Here is a 15,462-nt window from a genome sequence, read left to right on the forward strand (position 1 = left end):
CTGATCTAGTGTGTGGGATGGGCTGGACCATTGTCTTCGATGCCTGCTAGACCTGCACACAGAACTAGTGAATATTTCTAAAAACATACCACAAGACTTCCACACCAATGTGAGAACCTCTATGGAGGGCACATGCCTTGCAGCTATTGATGCTAACGGTGCTAACGGTAGCCATGCAAGAGCTTGACTCTGTGACGTACAGTATATCACCTATGTAATGTTACAGAGACTAAGACATAGACGTTGAAGACTCGGATGACTGAGATGTATTCAGTTTTTGGGGAAATGCTTCTTCCATTGCCGATTAAATTAATTGAAGATTAATTTTTGATCACAAGATGTTTCCTACCACAGTCCAAAGACGTTGCTTGGTGGGATAGACTCCGGCTCCTCCCGTGTCCCTTAATGAGATGAAGCGGTTAAAAAATGGATGGGTGGAAGTTTTCATACTGAGCTACATTTCCATTCACATTAAAAATGTAAAAGGTAAATAAAAATCACCTTTATTGCTTCTGTGTTACGGGCACTTAAAAAGTATTTATACTGCCAGCTTCTCATGTTTGAGAGACATTTTGTTCCACAGCATTTTGTTCCTTCAGTGCTTATGGCTTTTTTGAGGAACCAACAATTTTGTATTTATTGTTGGGAAAATCAAGCGAATAAACGACTAGCAAACTAAATTGTCATTCTGAAAACCGGTAATAAAAATTCCTGTTTTTTTGTCTCTGTCTGAAAGACTGCACAAGTCATAAGGGAGGAAAATGAGATGTTGCTTCTTCTCATTCCAAAAAATATTGTGTGCCAGTATTGTGCTACTCTGTGAGTAAATCAAATAAATCCAATTTTGCAGTTCAAAGTTATTATTCTAAGTTCTGATTTGTGTTAACTGTACCAGACTATAATAGTTTTTCTTTTTGTGTGTTCCGTTATAATTAATGTAAAACTTACGCATCCTGAAAAAGCAGAAAGATAGATCCTGATCGAGTCTGACCATATAGGCAAATGCTTTCAATGGGGTTAATTATCTGTACCATAATCTTTTGAGCTCCTCATTAGCTGCTATAGTGAGCACATGAATAGGGGGTCTGTGGAGTAGAGTGTGTGGATTTGTGAGGTCTCTTGCTTGTTTTGGCCGTTTGATATTACATTCACCAAGCTTAGCCAGTCCTTGCCTTGAAAATCCATCAACCCTCTGTGGGACTTTCCTGCTCCTCTATTTTCTTTGGCTGGACATTTAGTATCTTGTGGTACTGACAAGTCTCTCTCCTTCCTGATTTGTGATAGACTTGGGCCACATTTCTGTGTTTCTACTCAGCATGGGAACATTTCTCCTGTCATACCCCAGCTGGTGCTTTCAGCTGTGCTTCTGAAAGTCCAGTTATCTCAAACGTAACTGCGGCGGGATGGACATCCAGCTCCTGCATCACAGGAGTTTTAAAGTCCTCCAACGGGCAGGGTCATTTCCTCATTCGGTTTCTCTGAATATTTAGGTGCTTGTTAACAAACGCAAGTCAAAACGTTTCGCCTGTTGGGATGTCTGTTAGCTGTGATTTTTCAGCTCGCCTTCCGCTGTGACTTGAATACCAGCAATGAGCTTATGGCCAGCTGCATCATGTGAGCCTAGCATGGGATCACAGCTGTGTGATGCACTGAACTTGCAAAGTGCAAAGCTGTGGCTAAGCAAAGAGACTGCAGGGCCTCTCAGAACAAACTCTGGCTGGTTGCATTATGTGTTGGATTATTGGCTGACTTAATAACTGTAGCTTTCTTATTACATCCAAGGCTTTACCAGAGGGAAGATGGCAGGCAAGATAACATTTAGGAAAAATACCTTCATACATTTTCAATGTACAGTACAACAGTAATCATCACAGTACAGTTCTATTTTAACGCTGAAAGGGTACATTTCTTGTTTATAGTTGTTATGGCTATTTATTGATTATAAGCAACTTCGAATTAATCCTAAAGTGTGTATATCTGAACACACTGGAATTGTGTTGGATTTTGGACCTTTCTTGTGTCAGGAAAAGCAAATTTAGTGCAAATTGTAAAACTGAAATGACAAGTACCATATCAGCCCTAATCATACCCTGATCACAGATTACTCTATGTTGAAGAAAGTCATTATCAAGTCATTTTCGTTTGTTTATGTGCTCATGCTATTTGTGCTGTTAGCTGTTAGATATTACAGATATCCTTTGTAAGCACACATCTTTTGCAAACATTTGTAGGCATAGTGAGGAAGCAAGGTTTGCTATTAAGTACAGTAATTATGAAAAACAACTTTAGCCTTAGCGAAGCTCTCTTTATGAATTGAATGATGAATTAAATAATTCCGCAGATGAGGAGCTACTTCACTGCACTGGTCGGCTGCTGTGATGGCCTTTAATCCTTTCTTTCACTGTTCCTCTCTTGTTCACCTGGACTTCACTAAGGTGGAACATTCAGTTACTTTTCAAACTATCAATTCCAAACGCAAGCTATCTTCATTACACAAGAAGACATTTTTATTGAATAAACGAGTCTCTCATTATGTTGACTAACCAAATGCAAAGTGAAGTAAAATTATATAATTTTGTTATACTACTATACATCTTAATATTCTTGAAATATCACATTGAATATGTCTCATGGATGTTTTTAATGCTGTTGAAACAGAAATCAATCTAATATCCTCTTGTCATCAATCTGTGTTAATTCTTCTGTGTCACCACAGGGGGTTAAGGATACAAATGTTAATAGTTAATAATGCCTCACATCCACTACACTCTCAATTTGAAAATTTACCATTCAGATGGCATTTTAAAGTCCTAAAGCATACAAAAACATTTTAAGAAGTCATTCCTTTTGAGTGTCATTATTCTTTTAAACTCTGATGTTCACAGCACAGCAATGCATTGAGAGCATATTACATTCTATTGTCCTGTATGGTATTGTTATTTATATTACATTGATTGTATACACCTGTAAAATTAGCTAAATGTTTTGTTTACTTTGTGTATACAAAATTTTATTGTTGCCTCATTGAGGCCAAAGGAAAATTAGCTGTGTATGTGGACAATAAAGTAGATTATGATTAGTGTCAGTAGGCTCTTGTACAGAGCACACCTCTTGGACGATTATGTAACCACCCTTCACGAGACAATAATAACACTTGTTATTTTAAAATAAGATTCCCACAGTGGAGAGTTCAGTCAGCTCTGTGGGAATCTGTGCTCATCTTTCGTGAAGTACAGGTTCATTAAATATATGCTATTTGTGAAAACATAACTCTGTCGCAGAATAATGGCTTTTAACATGCAGCCTATGCAGAAGACCTCCAATTCCTAATTAGGGTAACATGCCTCCTCCTGTAATTAAGTTTATGGACTACCAGTACCGATAGTTACCTTGCTTTATGTCTAGGACAAATGTCTCTTGTAGTCTATCTATATGGGTACCACTATTGATTATGGCACTGGACCTGAAATGTCTAATGGACATGACTGAAATAAGTTTTAAAAATAAATATTGTATATGTATAAAAATGTTTATTTTATTCACATGGTAAAAATGTGATATTAATACCGTAATGTGCTTTCACCGTAGTTCAGCAGCACCCATCCCTAGTACTGGCATCCTGATGTGGGAATTCTAGATTTCATTAAAACACCTGAAATGCAGGGAAAAGTTGTACAGTTCATCGAATGGAAACTAGAAAGAGCTGGTCAGAGTCATTCATGCCTGAGCTGAACTAAAAAGCCACAACAGTGCACCATTCTGTTTGTCTGAGGCAACAATGGAGTGGTGAGCACTCTGGAACATAGTGATTGATAGCTGAGTTTCCCATGTGCTTCATCAATTTCATTTGCATTGCCTTAGGAACTGGACTCCCGAGTTAGTAGGGTCATAGTGGTATTTGTGCAAGGCTGGCAGACAGAGGAGAGCCATTTACCTGGGACTGTGGTGTACAGTAAACAGAGAAATCAGCATTGCTGTATCTGCAACCTTATCTTTCCAATCCTTCCTCACAAGCAAGCTGTGTGACGTTACTGAGCTGTGGATGTGCCGTTTTTCATGAGTCACTCCCCGTGTACCACAGGCTACGAGCGTCCTAGAAAACTTAATGTGTGTTCAACAGCCTTAAGGGCAAGCACGGGAAAATAAATATCCCCTTAGCATCTTTGTGTCAGCTCGACTCAAGCAGTTTCAACTGGCTGTTTATTTCACCTTTAACAGGGAGTTACTGTGAATAATCTGTCAAGCGGATTTGGTAAAAAAAAGAGGGGCCAGCGGTAAAGTGTATTAGTTTTTCATGGCAGACTGTATTCACAAAGATGTACTGTTGCGGATAATATGCCGCTAACACGTGGTTAATATTTTAAGGATCTCGCGAGTGATTTATGATTTGGCTTATGTTGCGTGTCATGGCTGACCTAGGACACACATCTGTTTTATTGTGTATTGTGTGGTATTGTGCCATATGACTTTTTCAATTTTGTTTTAAACTTTTCACGCTTTGTGAAGTATGATTTCATCGGAATGTGTTATATTTAAATATAGTTTCACTATATTGCAGCGCTATGTAGTCCGCTTCTTTACATACATTCATAGTTCTTGCATAATTTCACTGGTGTAGTTTTTAATACAACTTGGCAAGACTGCATTTCTTTCTTTAAAACCGTTGTATATCCTAACATTCCAGTTGACCCCAAGCACAAGAGAAGACTTCGGAAAACATTTATCACAAAAGCGATCTGTAACAATAGCTACAAGTAATATTTGCCGCTTGACTTCTGTGGTTTATCTTTGCTTTGACACGCAGGCTGGATAAAATTAAGAACTTCTACTATAGCGCCTTCAAAAATGTGCTGTTGTTCGTTGCGTGATGACCATCACGGCACTAGAAGCACCACTTTAGAGACAAATGAGAAATCCTAGGAGGATTAATGTACGGTATATGTAGGCGATGCCACCCGTTTTGTGTGACATCATTTTATAGTTTCCTTTAATGAAGGATTTACCGCTACCAATGCTATATCAGTAAGCCATATACATTGAAATATAACTTGAGATATTGACACATAATGAAAGATGTAATCGGTACAATCCCCAATTATATTGCTTGGAATTAACACCAGAGAAAACGCTTCTTCCCAATCCAGCAGAGTACAAAACGCTTTGCACTGGCAATTGTATCCCTGCTGTCCGTCGACGGCAGTCGATGACATTCAGCGATGAAGAGTGTATTCACTTATGATTTAAATATCCCCGTGGACGTCGAGTCTGAATCATGCAATTCATTAGCAGGCAGCATGTGCCTTTAAATACACTTGCGTACTCCATGCTGTACAGTTTTCTTTACTCCCCGCTCCCCCCTACTAGCTCCCCCACACCGCTCGGTCTCTCCGCGGGCTGGGTGGCTCTGTGGAAGAGGGACCGGTGATTGGAGATCCAGTCCGGGAGGCGGATCACGACCCTAGTTTTACTGTTGAAACCCCTTTTCAAACACTATATTGCCTCGGCAAAGAAGTCCTAACGGGGTTGATTGAAGTGCCGCTTGAGAGGAACATATTCATTAAAGGCTCTGATAAGAAGAGGTAAAAAAATAATAACAATCGGGGAATTTATTAAAATCCTGCGTGACGACATATTTCCTTTAGACTGGTAAGGATACTAACTTAATGAAATGGCTTATAGAACTGTGGAAAGAGTTGTGTCATGGCTTGAACAAAAGTCTTTTTAGATGTTTTTTTTATTTTGCGATTTGGATTTTGGTATCCTGAAATCATCTCATTCTGAGCTTTTATAACGCATTTATTCTATAATAACTACAATTACGGAATGTTTATTTTTTTATTATTGTTGCTACAATATTACAACAATAGGCTTCTTTCTTTGCTACTTAACCTATATACTGTAGCTAGCCGTCATAACTTGCATTGCACTCTGAAGATCTGTTATGTATTCTCCGAGACTGGAAGATGTGCTACAAAGTATTTCGTTACATCATGTTGCTGTATACGGTAAATATAAAGACTTTTTTAAACTTTGGTGAAATCGTCGAAATCCTTGATGATCCAGATTAATCCATTAATCCAGTCACATATAAAAATAGATTGGTTACTACTTCTATACCAAGCACAGTTCTTGTGGTTCATGTCCCCGTTGATTAAGGTGGAAAGATTTAATTTCAATGAGTCTTGAACCTACACCCTAGTCTATGTGAGGTGAATAAATGGATTTGCTCATGCCGAGTGCAAGTGACACAGCCATGTGCTCGGTCCCTGATAATGCGCCTGACAGTTCTCCGTGTATAATTGGATAGATAGCTTTCAATTTTGAAATTAACTTTTCATTTGAGCTTGTGACGGAAGGGACGGCACTGTGTTTCTATTTGGAATCGGTTTTTATTGATTTCATAAGTGATATCTGGGTAGTTTTGGTGAACTCCTTTGTGTAAAATCCTCAAGGGTACTACGTGATCATAACTGGGGGGTTCGTAAATCTGGTGTAAAGTGAATGGGCACAGACAAACTTTAGTTTCCGTTTGTGGGTTATTATTTTTCAAAATTACTTTGGAGACGTGAAATTAAACCAGACTGGGTGTGGATCTGAAACGGGTGAAGGTACAGATTGTATTTCTGTACCTCCAGGGACAGTTCAATTTTCCGTGTCTATTTCATATCGGATTATTTCGTTTATGTGGGAATAAAGGGTGAATGCTCGAATGGTTTCTTTACAAGGCTGGCTTTGTGTTATCGATTTGTAATTATTAAGTTTGACTTTCTTTGTTTTAGGATCTTATTTTTTGGTTTATTTGCTCGTTGATGTTTAGGGACACCAAGAGACTAAATCGGTGCTAGATGCTTTAAAACCCCGTTTTCTATATATACATACAGTATGTTATTCTTATTATACTTTAAATGTATAATACTACATGATATTTCCATGAACTCTTCAACAGTCTGTTCTTTTCCATGCGCTGAAGCCATCTGGATTCTATGGTGAAATCTGATCCACGTGGAATTCGCCCCGTGTATCATTTTTCCAAAGAGATTTTTTTGCTCCTGTCTACTCCTACGGCGAACGCTGATTTGATGGGACGGTATTACATCGCCCCTCCCCTTGCGTTTTCGGCCCCTCTGCTTGAGGACAGGAGTGTTTTAGGGCTCCAGCTTTCTTGTACAGAACAGAATGAGCGGTTAGACGTCCGGGGAACGCTGGCAGTAACCGATCCTTTTTAAATACTTTAACTGTATTTTTAGTAAAAAGGCAATATGATATGAGCTCGAAAAATACTGAAAATAATACGCCAAGTGTAACAAGTGGTTTCTCTTACACTGTCTGATCAGTCTCTATTTTCTCCGGTGCTATGAACTTGGTTTGTGGTTTGGTTGGTGGTACCGTTCTTGGCGAATTTACCGTGAAATTAGGTGAGATAATATCACTGAAATTATATGATATATTCTAGTGGTGTTGCCAGGAAATTAAAGCCTAACTTCTAGAGGCTGTAAAATATTACAGTACTTAGAACTGTAGCAGGGTATTAGTACATACACATATAATACAAGATGATTTCATAGTTAATGTAACGATACTAAATTGCTGAATAGTGGTCATTTTGCTTTGTTTAGTGCTGATCAATTAAATTCATATTGGTGCTATGGCAGTATTTGTATAGAATGCTATGCTTTTGGAAACCGCAGTACCTGTGCCATGTCCTCGCAGCTCCTCAGAAATTAACATGAGTGTACGGTTAGATACTTTTTTGTCTATTTGATTTGACATCGCGGGTCATGCATGCGTAATAACGGAGTTTCTTTATTAAAGGAGACATCGCACTGACTGCAAGAGGCAAAAGTTGTCAAGCGCGTTTTTCATATTCGATACATGTCAACTAAAAGCGAGCATCTTATTAGACTGACAGGATTTATATCCTCTTTATTTCTGCATCTTGGCTCAGATTATTTAATTACTGTAACATTAAATGATAAAGGCTTTTTTTTTACAAACAGCCGAAGTACGGAGATTTCATTAGTAAAATATCAGACTGAGAATTTAAATGTAAGATTACATTTATTTTTTACAATGCTATTTGTGTCACAGTTTTTCCAGAGTCTGATAATGACTGGGGACATTTCATTTTTTTGTAATTTTTATATAATCTACATAGAATAAATGCTAACGCTTTCGTTTTCTTTTGTGTTACGTGAATGCAAGCCTCGTGTGTTCTTGGAAGACGTACAGCTGCATTTCTACGAGAACTGTGCTCATCTTTGCATGTACGTGTCTCAATATTGCAGTATATTGCGTTTACTATGTATAACAACAAGGGGGATGTGGGAATAAATGTATGCATGTTCTAGCACTGTACTCTTTATTTTGTGCAGGCTGATGTGTTTTCTTGTTTTACTCTCCTGTAAGCACACTTGCGTCCTACTATTAAGTAAAATTAGCACCGAAAAATTTACCACTTTTATCCCTAATCCCAATTTTTCATCAACCAGCATATTAATTCCTGGAAGGAATATTTGACTGGCCCTGACAGTAGTGAACAAGACTGTGTATTAAGAGTATAATCCCAAAACATCATAGCTTCTGGGCACTCTGAAAGTAAAATGACACAATTGCTTAAATGAATATGAGTAGTGCAGCACTCTAATGTGACTTTAGATTTTTGTGTAGCATTTATTACTATACGGCTGAAAGGCATTTAAAAGCAATTCAAAAATAACTAGCACTTTATTCCTAATCATCTCAGAAGGTATCACTTTGTAATTATTTCAGGAAGGAAGAAAAATTTGACTATAATATAAAGATATACGGAAGAACCAAATAAAAACCTTTTTGTTTGTCAAATGGGATGTTGTCTCTAGAGTTTTTTTCGAGTGTTTTCGCATAACAGGTGACACTGACCTAAACTGGCACACCCACAAGACAGATTACTGAACTCTTTTCAGGTCATAGAACACAATGCAGTTGCAGAGTTTACAGAAAAGTGCTGAAATGCCTCACAAAAATACTACAAGTAAATCAGTGCCATGTTTATGGGAGAACAGTGCCCTTTTTATTTCAGCACTGTTTAATTGGGAAACTTTTTTACGGTACTGTAAGATCTTAATTAGTTTTGACCCTATAGCACAGCAAACCGTCTGGTGTTAATTCACCTCTGGCAGAGTTCAAAATAGTGCTTCAATGTTAATTTTAACTCCATCAGGGCCAGCTTGAACCTTTTTGCTGTGGGTGTCAAGGTTTATTGCTTACCTTAAAAGAGGAGACTTCAACTCTGTCACACAGCCTGGAGATGCTGCTGAAAGCAATATGTTGCCATTATCCCAGGCAGGGTTTAAATTTGTTCCAGCACCCAGAGACATGTCTGACTTATTAAGCACATCAGTCCAAGCTATTTACCTGATAGGAAAACAGCAAGTCAGGATCACATCTTGTGCATTTACCTGGTAGGGTGTGATATGCACAAGCTGTGGATATCACACACATATATATGGTGTTATTAGTCTCCCTGTGTTTGTACAAATGCTTGTTGTACAGTATGTTGTAGTGCTCAACATTTAATTAAGCTTTTATCTTTTCCAAATCATTTGACAGGAGCCCAGTATAGCAATGGATCTATTATCAGTGTTGGCTCAAGAGTCAAGTATAAAAACTCAGCAAAAAGCACCACACAAGGACCATCAGTGCCAATTATTGGAATAATCTCGAGATGCACACGATTGTTCAACAGTTACATGAAATTATCTTCTCTGCTGGTCAGTTTACACTTGGAGTGAAGACCTGAGGTCATTTCTGAATTGGCTTATGGTATGATTTCTGAAAATAGAGGTACTGTATATTGGTCCAGTGAGTGTTGACTTGGACACATGGAAGGTTCTTTTTCTGTGTGACAGTCAACAAGCCATTTTTAAGTCACTCAAGGATTATGTGTAGTAGCCGATTGCTTGATTTAACTATAAAAGCCCTGGCAGCCAGGGGCTTAGACATGTATATATCTGATTAGTGGTATAACTAATTAGGATCAGGCCATTAATGCAAACGTCTTAGGCATGCAGTTCAAATAGAGTTGGTTTTACAATTCCTCCTATATACATACCAGCTGGCAAATGAATATTGTATTAACTGGGTCTTGACTCCAGATAGTCATTGCGTCTCATGTGTCACATGCTGCCCGTATTCTGCTGTTTATGTGTAACATTTAAAAAAATTAATAGCTTTGAGTGACTTTGTGTCTTACAGCTCAAGTTCTGTTTCGCAGTAACACAGAGAGTGCAATATTAATGTAGACCTTGTAGATAACAATCAGATGGAAAACCATGAGCATATTTGTTTGGATTTATTCCTGGCAAGAGTCCAGGAAACCCATGGCCTATCACAGACGTACAGAGCAGAAAGCAGTACAACAGCCTGACTGGAATATCAGTCCAACAGAGGACACCCACACAAAGGAACAATTTAGGAACACTAAGTAAGCTAATGAGAATGTAGTTGAAAAGTGGGAGGAAACCACACCATCAGGCAAAATCAGCCCTCATGTTCGCAGAGAGAACATGCAAGTTCCACACAGAAGGGAATCCCATCAGTCTGGAATTTAACCCAAGACTCAAGAGCTGTGAGTCAGCCACATTAACTGTCTTACCATTGTACTGTACTACCCTTGGAAATCCCTGCAGTATATTCTAAAATTCAGTCATTCTAAAATGAGAAAACTCTTATTCTTTAAAACTTAAAAAGTGACTTAAAAAGAAACTGTGTTTGTTAGAGGTGTGCTTAGTATGAAAGAAGCAATTTTATTATAAAGAGGAACAGAAAACATTGAAATTATTTCATTTCATTTTCATGATTGATTTAGGATTGTTGTCTAAATGTCTATTTTAAGGACAGCTGAACATTATCCTGTATCATAACATCTTAACTACTTATCCAGTGCAGGAGGTGTTAAATATTCAGGGATAAGGCAGAATATAATAATAATAATAATAATAATAATAATAATAATAATAATAATAATAATAATAATAATAATAATCAGTCATATTGTGTAGGAATGATCACCACACATCAGCTATCAGTGTGGAGGAGAAAAGAATGACGAAGCCAGTTCATAGTTGGGGATTAATAGGAGGCCACAATTGGTAAAAGCCAGGGGAAATTTGGTCAGGATGCCAGGGTAACAGCCCTAATCTTTTTTTTAATGTACATCCTTCAACCATTGGATGTTTTTTGTGCTTCTTAATCAATTAAAAATCTGTGGTCCCACAAATGACACAGGATCGTAATGCTCTGGTTGATGATACAGTATATGAATATGGTGTGGCAGGTATTCATACAGTATTTAAAACTTAATGAAATGATGCTCACTTTATAAATCCTGTAAAGGTCTGGACTTTGAATAGGTAGGTTGAATCTGAGAACCTTTACTTGGAGGGACTTTGAATGCTTATTTCACAGTAGCACAGAAAAAGATGTACGAAGAGAAGTGTAAATTCCTTTTCACATCCCTTTGCACAAACAACCAAAAATTATTACTTTCTCAGCGTTCTTTTCTGCTTCCTCACGGCTTGTGGTTCAGTGTTTTTTTGCCCATAACATACTTTCTGGAATTTGCAGTATTTTGATCTTTTTAATCTTTTTACACATTACATGTTCAAACAGACCTTTTATGACTCATATTGAGTTAGAATTTAGGGAAAGTTTCTGTACTGTTTCCACGATTTTGTTAAAGCACAGTCCTTGAATGTGGAAAAAAGAAAACAAGCATGCAGATTTTCTGAAAAAGCAAGATTATATTAAGAAACCTCAATGCTTTACTGAATATGGGGACATCTTTTAGATTCCACAGAGAGATTATAAAGTGTCACATTGGCATTTCACTGCCTAATCACTTACCACTACAGTACTCGAGCATTTCAAGGCATTTAGGACTACAGTAAAAAGTAAAGGACTTTTTTTTTATCCACACTCAGTGTGGTTGCTTCTCAAATACATCTTACTACACTAGATTGAAGTTGTAAAGAATTTCTGTATGAATATAACACACAGGTTGGATAATATAGTGAGTTGGTGTGTACAAATTAAGTTGGTATGCAAAACTGTTAGCAACCCTAGTGCTACTTCAAAATCTAGAGCTACAGTGAAAGTCAGAATGAATTGAGTGCAGAAAAACTGCATTTTATTCTTACAAAAACTGGACCTCACAAGGATCAGACTTCTCTGCTGTGAGTCAGTGTGACAGAGTGGTTTAGTCGGCGTCCATCAGATCCATGATTGTGGACGTAAAAAACATAATTCAGAAAGTTTTTTAAGCTTTTCATACTAAAAAATGTCAGTAATCCTTTTTATCCTCTTGTGGGTGGCCAGATCTCCAGGATTTTCTGCTTACGCTTGGTAAAGGATTAATTAGGGGAATATCTTAACAAGGCCCTGCCTGAGCTGGAGCTAAACATCTTGCTCATGTTTAAAATCTTGTGAAATGTTTCATGGCATTTTATAGTTTACTGTAAACCAAATTGTAAAAGAGAATGGATGGTACTTTTTTTTGCATTTGCCAGCAAAGTGATTTAGTTGAACTAACCAATTTAGAGGCTATCCCAGCAAGAAGTGGGCACAAGGCAGGGTACACTGCCAGTCTATTGCAGGACACACAGGCACAATCATGCACACACACACACTCCCAAAAACCAATGAACCTACCAGTATTTGTTTGGACTGTGGGACGAACCAGAGTACCAGGAGAAAACTTAAGCAAACACAGGGAGAACATGCAAACTCCACACAGATAACACCCTAGGAATTTAACCCAGGGCCCCAGGAGGCAATAAAACTAGCCCCTGTGCCACCATGCTGCCTGGCCTTTTAATAATATGATATGGAATTAATATGATTTGACCTGTAGTCCTTCTCAATTCCTAAAGTTGAATTTAGAAATGTAAAAACTGCCTCTTAATAATTTTTCACCTTTATCAATGAAGAGTTTTCACTCTTCAAGACATTCCAGACAGAACCCATGACAAAAAGAGAGGTGTAGTATGTATGACTTTTAAAATTTAAGAGTTTCTCTTTTGGACATCTGGGAACTCTCTGGTAAGTCATTCCACAGTTGTCAGCTTTCCCTTTCTCTTTTCCACAGTGATGGGATTATTAATGGTAGTTAAAGAGGTGCAGGGCCTGTGCTTGTAAAGGCACCAATGTTTTTCTGACAAAATGCCACCCAAGATGATGGCAATAACAGATGATTAATATTCCAGTTAAAGACTGGCAGTCGTGTGTGCTTATTTGGGATGACTTCAGAGCGCAGATCCTCTCTTCAGTGGATTCGGTGTTTTTAGAGGTCTGCAGAGGCAACGCTCCTGAGCTCGACTGCGTCACCTCGGTTGGGATGTACCAGCAGGGGAGCAGAAGCACAGCTGGGCATGATCTCGTGATGGCTCCTTCTTGCCGCTGAGGTGGAGGGGGAGCAGGAAATGACCACTTCCCCTTTGTTACCAGGGACTGAGAAACTGGCACTGCCTGGCCTGGCCTGAGTGGCGAGTACACTGCTTGCTGGGAGGCTGCCATTCTGTTCTTGCTCCTGATAGAGCGATGTGAGGATGCTCCCTCACCAGCACGTGGCTTCTCAGTAAATGTTCTCCTTCTATGTGCAAAACAGAAGCAGCCAACCTCTGGGGCCAGAATCTGACATTCTCAAAAGTGGGGAAAATGAAGTAGTCTTTTTGAAACAAAAAAGTATATTTTTCAAATTCCGCTGGTACACGGTGAAGTTGTTTTTGTTAGATAAAAACAAAGCTTGTGGTGGAGCTAGAGATGAATCCAGTAGAACACATCATCTCAACAGGTTATGTATTTGAAGTATTGTACATCTAATAACAGTGGAACGTACACATCTGTTTTAGTTAGTTTAAGCCCTAAAGCTTGTTATTGTGTACTGTATTTGTTGAAAACCCAAAGCTTTGGTTTTTGTCCCATGGCTGTACAAGTACCTCTCCTTAGTACTGTACTGGCAACAACACCTTTTCTGGCTCACCAGGCCGCAGTGCAAGGATTGATTTTGACGTTTGGCAGTGTGGAGTTACAGAGATGTTTTGGAATATGTGATTATACAATGACCTTACTTTGGTCCAACAACCAATAAAAGGTGAATTGTTAAAGTAAATGACATCATTTTGGACAAAAATTATCATTCTTCACGAACTAGGTTTCCTTTAAATTAGTGCATGACTTGCTTCATTGAGTAATTACAAGTGTTCTCATTGTTTAGAAACAGATGAATTAGAGTGACCTCTTACTTACGGGATAGGTGCTCTCTCCTGGACCAGGGTTAGAGACCTCTGATCTAGAAGTTGTACCCCTCCTTTGCGAAAACTCAGAACAATAAGGTTTTGTTGGTATAGGATTTTCTTCTTTGGAATACCTTGGTTTTATAATAAACTGACTTAGAATCAGATTTGGAGGAACAAATAGGTTAACAAAGGTAACTGTTATTTCTTATTCAGTTTTATTAGTAGTGTTAAAGTTTGGCGGGAGCTATTAGGTTGTGCAGATGTGAGAAACTTGCCAGTTTCTCAGTGGAAAAAAAAGTTTTTTCAACTTCTGATTCTATTTTTGCTTCCTGCCCCCCTATCTGATCCTCATCAGGCATTCTAGGAACCTGCTTCCAGCGGATTACTGTGTGTAGCTTGCTGGGGGCATTGTCGTTGGTCAGAGCCTGAATTTTTCCATTTGAGGCACTGTTCTGAGAGTGAACAAAACCTGGCCCGTACGCCTACAAACACTTAAAACATCTGTGTCCACAGAGGTGTATCAAGGCACGAAGCCTGAGCTGAGAAAAGTGATAGGACACACAGCTGGCCGATATCAGCTGTAGCTGAAGGGGTGGGGGCATGCACTCTACAAGGTTGTATCTACTCCCAAAGAAAGAAATAAACTTCAGCCCTGCTGTGTTTAAAGAGCTGGTGGACAGTTGTGCACAGCAGAGGTGCAGTGCATGAAAGAGGATAGTGTTCGTTCATGCAGTGGAGGTTGTGTAAAGTGAGGCCAGGGTCAGCAGGGAGAAGTATGTTAAAAAATGAAAGCCAAGCAGACAGAGTGCAATGCTCCGACATGTTTCGTATGAGTGTAAAGGTGTAATTATTTTAAAATACAAAAATTATAGTTTGAGTTGTTACTATAAAAATATTCTTATGACGGTTGACCTGATAGAAACAGTATAGTATATATATAGAAGTATTATATCCAGTATATCTTGCAAAAGGCAGAAGAAAAGAAACACAATGTTTTGGCTGTGAAGGCTCTTTTCTTTTCAGCATGGAATAAACCTTTACTTGTTCCTTTGCTGCCTGCGCATGCTGACCCAGTTAACTACTTGAACTATATTGGAGAAGTATTACAGTACAGTACGTCTACAGCAGAAACAATCTACTTAGAACACAGTGGATTCTGCATGCTCTACACTTCACAAATTCATCATTT

At 38.5% G+C, this 15,462-nt stretch overlaps 1 protein-coding gene across 4 annotated transcripts in view; it reads left to right on the forward strand.

Annotated features, from left to right (window-relative positions):
* Nucleotides 1-5,379: 5,379 nt before the first annotated feature.
* LOC102693010 (sodium-coupled neutral amino acid transporter 3) overlaps nucleotides 5,380-15,462 on the forward strand; it is a 60,177-nt gene continuing 50,094 nt past the window's right edge. For 2 of the 4 annotated variants that reach the window (XR_001478425.2, XM_015347350.2), the window contains exon 1: nucleotides 5,380-5,646. The gene's annotated coding sequence lies outside the window, so the exon portion shown is untranslated. Of the gene's footprint in view, nucleotides 5,647-7,391; nucleotides 7,416-15,462 lie in introns of those variants that run through there. The other 2 variants (XM_015347352.2, XM_015347354.2) reach the window with 2 other exon arrangements.

This window comes from Lepisosteus oculatus, chromosome 4 (genome assembly GCF_040954835.1).
Source record: "Lepisosteus oculatus isolate fLepOcu1 chromosome 4, fLepOcu1.hap2, whole genome shotgun sequence".
NCBI classification, from domain to species: Eukaryota; Metazoa; Chordata; class Actinopteri; order Semionotiformes; family Lepisosteidae; genus Lepisosteus; species Lepisosteus oculatus.